We start from the raw sequence: 6,156 nt of genomic DNA, 5'->3' as shown, positions 1-6,156 counted from the left end.
AAGTAATACCATACACAAAAACTGACTCAAATGATTTGATTGAATTCTTGAATATAAGATCTAAGGCCATAAAACTTTAGAAGAAAATGTGAGGAAAAGCTTCATGACATTGGTTTTGGCAATGATTTCATGTATATGACATCAAAAGTATAGGCAACAAAAGTAAAACAAAGTGAGACTGTATCAAACTAAAAATCTTCTGCATAGCAAAAGGTATAATCAGTAAGGTGAATGGACAAGCAACCTGAGGAATAGGAGAAAATATTGTTTTATTCACCAAAGACAGTCATTCAAACTAACCTAGACAGAGAGGCAGTGGAGATTAGCTTATTGCCGTTAAAGTATTGCCCAATCACCTCTCCTGATAAGAAGTAAATAAATTAGCTTAACACATTTTTTTTTTTTTGCTTAACACATTTTGATCACCAGTGTGGAGCTGGGCCAGGCTCAGGGACAGCCAGAAAAGTAGGAAAGGAGAGATGGAGAAGCATATGCAACAACATACAAAACATGGAGCTGCCCAAGGGGCAACAGGGACTTCAGTCTGTGCTCTTGGAGAGTCCTACCATTGTTGCAACTTAAGGTGCAACTGAAGACAAGACATGGGGCTCTGATGTCCAAGCTCATGTCTAGAGAAGGTTGGACCTAGCATTTAACACAGGGGTTGGTTTCAAGGGCAAAGCTCTTCACAGTATCCCAGCTCCTGATGAGCTAGGGATAGCAGACAGTTGGAAACAAGGAGATTTGGAATACAGTTTGGATTCGCTACTATATTACTTGCCTGAGCACCTTGCTTTTACTCTGGAAACTTCATTTTTCCCATCTCCACTAAAAGATTTAAAATGAGATGATCTATAAGAACCATTCTTGTCTAGTACTGAATATTTATGTCTTTTTTCAAGGAGAATGCATCCTAGGATAGCACTAGAGAAGTGAAAATATTTTCTTTCTCTTTTGCTATCAACATACTATCTTATGTCCCTTTTTGTGGGTTGAATTATACCCTCCCAGATCCATATGTTGGAATCCTAAACTGTATTCCCTCTGAATGACTTTATTTGGAAATACAATTATTGCAGATGCAATTAGTTACAATGAGGTTATACTGTAGTGGGATGGTTCCCTAATCTGATATGATTGGTGCTCTCATAGAAAGGGAAAATTCACCCACAGAGAGAGGCAAGCAAGAAGAGGCAAGAAGAGTTTCATGTGAAGACGGGAGTTCTGCCGCCACAGCCAAGGCACTTGCAGCAGCTGGAGAGGGGCCTGGAATAGATCCTTCCCTAGTGCCCTCATAGGGAGTCTGGCCTTGCCAGCACTGAACTTGGACTTCTGGCCTCGAGAACTGTGAACCATTTTTCTCTTGTTTAAGCCACTCAGTTTGTAATACTTATGGCAGCCTTTGAAAATGAACATGTCCCTCCATCTCCTTTCTATGCACATCACTTCCCTAGCAGACTCAGACTAATAGTTCTCCTTCAGTTTTTGCTAAAACAGATATTCACGTCTTCCTTCAGGTGGAACTTAATGTTTTTGCCAAGTTGAGAGACCTGTTCCATAAACTTGCATGGCCTCTTGCCATTCAATTTTAGAGAGCAGGGCATAAGGTTAAGCCATTAACTTCTCAATTCAATCACAAAATTAAATTTAAGTCCTTCTACATATTCTCTTCTATTAACTAAAATGCAAAATTTGTTTAAAACATTACAATAGTGATGGCAGATAAGTGAGTGGTAGTAAATAAGACATCCTGGAATAAATCTAGAATATTACAACATTTCCAGTATAAACCTCTTTCTTCTCAAATATTGCTAAGCATTTTCTGTTAGGCTCAATGCCAGTTCCCTTTGCAAAATATTGAACTGGATCTATTGAGATTTAATGTGCCTGTCCATTAGATTAGATGTTGTACCAACCACCTTACTCTCCAAGGAAGTGTCAAGTTCAACATTACTTTTAGAAATTAAGGTTGAAATCTGAGGTAGAGAATATCAACCACTTACATCAAAAGATTTTCTTAAAGAAAAGAGTAAAAAACAAGGCCATAACAAGAGCACGATTTAGTTTATAAATGTGGTCGTAGATAAGTTGGGTAACCTAAAAGCTACCCTCAACTATTCAAAGTTCCTTTGAGAGGGAAACCACTCCTTAGTACTCAAAACAGGCACACATGTTTTTAGAACTTAAAATATTGCATTAAAATATAGTGACACAGTAGCACAGTAGGGCAACTACAGTCTACAGTGATTTGTGATGTATTTAAAAATAGCTGCAAAGATGAGCCCAAAGGTTCCCGACACATAGTGATGATAAATGTTTCAAGAGAGGGAAATGCTAAATTCCCTGAACTGATCATTATACACTGTGTACATGTGCCAACTTATCATACTGTACTCCATAAAAATGTACAAATACTGCGTGTCAATTAAAGTGAAAATAAAATTATAGTGACAAGTTTGAAAATAAACTATCCTAGACCAGTACTTCTCAAACTTTGATATGCAAAAGAGTCACATGAATTATTATTAAGGTCCAGATTTTCACATCTTCTGGCATCTTCTGAGGCACTTGAACATAAGCATCTGCGTTGTTAACAAGTATCCTGGTGGATTCTGAAACAGAAAACAATAATCTCCATCTCAAGTCACACTTTTCTTTTCAATAAAAAGAGTCCTTAACTGTCACCTTTTATCATAATATTTTAATTTTTTTATATATTTACTTATTTGAGAGTCAGATACAGATGGATACTCACCACGGTCCTGGGCTGGGGCTAAAGCCAGGAGCCGGAAATTCAACCCAGGACTTTTTATGTGTATGTCAGGAAGCCAGCTACTTGAGTTATCACCACTGTCTCCCAAGGTTCCCATCAGTAAGAAGCTGGAATCTAGAATTTGGGATCAAACTCAGGTACTTGATGTGGATGCAGGCAGTTTAACTGGCATCTTAAGTGCTAGGCTAAACCCTTGCTCCCATAATCGTCTTTTAAAAAGGAAATATTCCAATCAGAAAAAAATGTTCACTGAACATTATATTCTGGACATTATTATTTGGTGTAGAATTTAAGATCACTATAAACTGGAGTGCCATCTCAGCTTCCTGCACAAAGATTAGCAAATGGTCCCAGTAGGACCAGAACTTACCAAGTAAAGGCACCAATTCTCTCATTTCCTTACAATGGAAGACAGCCAGAGCACAAAGGTTCTCGAGAATTGGTATTTTTGGGAGTTTTCTGAGGTAACAAACATTTTCCTCATTTTGTTTAAATATGGAGGATTTGAACACAAATCAGAATAGGTGGAAAAAGAACAGCTTCATTTTCAATTTCCTCTTCAGTCCTCATTGGAATATTACTGCTGTGTCTCGATGTGACTTTATAGCTACATAGTGCTTTCTTATTTAATCTTACAATGAATTTTATTTATTTTTTTTTAATCTTTTATTTAATGAATATAAATTTCCAAAGTACGTCTCATGGGTTACAATGGCTTTCCCCCCCATACCGTCCCTCCCACCCACCACCCTCCCCTTTCCCACTCCCTCTCCTCTTCCATTCACATCAAGATTCATTTTCAATTATCTTAGTATACAGAAGATCAGCTTAGTATACCTTAAGTAAGGATTTCAACAGTTTGTTCCCACACAGAAACATAAAGTGAAAAATAATAGATGATTTTTTTTTAAATGATGATTAAATCAGATCAGACCTATTGTCATGTTTAATCCCAGTGAGAGTCAAGTTGGGAGTTGATAGTTTCTTTTTTTTTTTTTTTTTTTTTTAACAGAAGATCAGTTTAGTGTACATTAAGTAAAGATTTCAATCGTTTGCACCCCCATAGAAACACAAAGTGAAATATACTGTTTGAGTACTCGTTATAGCATTAAGCCTCAGTGTACAGCACATTAAGGACAGAGATCCTACATGAGGAGTAAGTGCACAGTGACTCCTGTTGTTGACTTTACCAATTGACACTCCTGTTTATGGCATCAGTAATCTCCCTATGCACCAGTCATGAGTTTCCAAGGCTATGGAAGCCCTCTGAGTTCTCCGACTCTTATCTTGTTTAGACAAGGTCATAGTCAAAGTGGAGGTTCTCTCCTCCCTTCAGAGAAAGGCACCTCCCTCTTTGAAGACCTGTTCTTTCCACTGGGATCTCACTCACAGAGATCTTTTTGCCAGAGTGTCTTGGCTTTCCATGCCTGAAATACTCTCATGGGCTTTTCAGCCAGATCCGAGTGCCTTTAGGGCTGATTCTGAGGCCAGAGTGCTATTTAGGACATCCGCCATTCTATGAGTCTGCTGAGTATCTCACTTCCCATGTTGGATCACTCTCCCCTTTATTTATTCTATCGGTTAGTGTTAGCAGATACTAGACTTGTTTATGTGCTCCCTTTGACTCTTAGTCCTTTCATTATGATCAATTGTGAACTGAAATTGATCACTTGGACTAGTGAGATGGCATTGGTACATGCCACCTTGATGGGATTGAATTGGAATCCCCTAGTATGTTTCCAACTCTACCAATTGGGGCAAGTCAGCCCGAGCATGCCCCAAATTATACATCTCTTCCCTCTCTTATTCCCACTTTTATGTTTAACAGGGATCACATTTCAGTTAATTTTCAACACTTAAGAATAACTGTGTGATAATTACAGAATTAAACCAGTCATATTAAGTAGAACAGACAAAAAAAAAATACTATGAGGGATAATGTATTAAGTTGTCCATTAGCAGTCAGGGCTATGCTGATCAAGTCACCATTTCTCATAGTGTCCATTTCACTTCAGGAGGTTTCCTTTTTGGTGTTGAGTCAGTTGTCACCGATCAGGGAGAACATATGGTATTTGTCCCTTTGGGACTGGCTTACTTCACTCAGCATGATGTGTTCCAGATTCCTCCATTTTGTTGCAAATGACTGGATTTCGTTGTTTCTTACTGCGGTATAGTATTCTAAAGAATACATATCCCATAATTTCTTTATCCAGTCTACCATTGATGGGCATTTAGGTTGGTTCCAGGTCTTGGCTATTGTGAATTGAGCTGCAATAAACATTAGGGTGCAGACCGCTTTTTTGTTTATCAATTTAAACTCCTTTGGGTAAATTCCAAGGAGTGGGATGGCTGGGTCGAACGGTAGGGTTATATTCAGGTTTCTGAGGAATCTCCAGACTGATTTCCATAGTGGCTTGACCAGTTTGCATTCCCACCAACAGTGGGTTAGTGTCCCTTTTTCCCCACATCCTCGCCAGCATCTGTTGTTGGTAGATTTCTGTATGTGAGCCATTCTAACCGGGGTGAGGTGAAACCTCATTGTGCTTTTGATTTGCATTTCCCTGATTGCTAGTGACCTTGAACATTTTTTCATGTGCCTGTTGGCCATTTGGATTTCCTCTTTTGAAAAATGTCTATTGAAGTCCTTGGCCCATCTCTTAAGTGGGTTGTTGGTTTTGTTTTTGTGGAGTTTCTTGATCTCTTTGTAGATTCTGGTTATTAACCCTTTATCTGTTGCATAGTTTGCAAATATTTTTTCCCATTCTGTCGGTTGTCTCTTCACTCTCCTGACTGTTTCTTTTGCAGTACAGAAACTTCTCAATTTGATGCAATCCCAATAGTTGATTTTGGCTTTGACTGTCTGTGCCTCCCGGGTCTTTTCCAGAAATTCTTTGCCTGTGCCAATATCTTGAAGGGTTTCTCCAATGTTCTCTAATAACTTAATGGTGTCAGGACGTAGATTTAGGTCTTTAATCCACGTTGAGTGGATTTTTGTGTAAGGTGTAAGGTAGGGGTCTTGCTTCATGCTTCTGCACGTGGAAATCCAGTTTTCCCAGCACCATTTATTGAATAGACTGTCCTTGCTCCAGGAATTAGTTTTAGATCCTTGATCAAATATAAGTTGGCTGTAGATGTTTGGATTGATTTCTGGTGTTTCAATTCTGTTCCATTGGTCTATCCATCTGTTTCTGTACCAGTACCATGCTGTTTTGATTACAACTGCCCTGTAGTATGTCCTGAAATCTGGTATTGTGATGCCTCCAGCTTTGTTTTTGTTGTACAAGATTGCTTTAGCTATTCGAGGTCTCTTGTGCCTCCATATGAATTTCAGCATCATTTTTTCTAGATCTGCGAAGAATGTCTTTGGTATCTTGATTGGGATT

Source organism: Oryctolagus cuniculus, chromosome 10, assembly GCF_051225735.1.
Source record: "Oryctolagus cuniculus isolate XC-2025 breed Fujian yellow rabbit chromosome 10, ASM5122573v1, whole genome shotgun sequence".
Lineage (NCBI taxonomy): Eukaryota > Metazoa > Chordata > Mammalia > Lagomorpha > Leporidae > Oryctolagus > Oryctolagus cuniculus.
The sequence above is the reverse complement of the archived record's forward strand: the minus strand, read 5'-3'. Positions refer to the sequence as shown.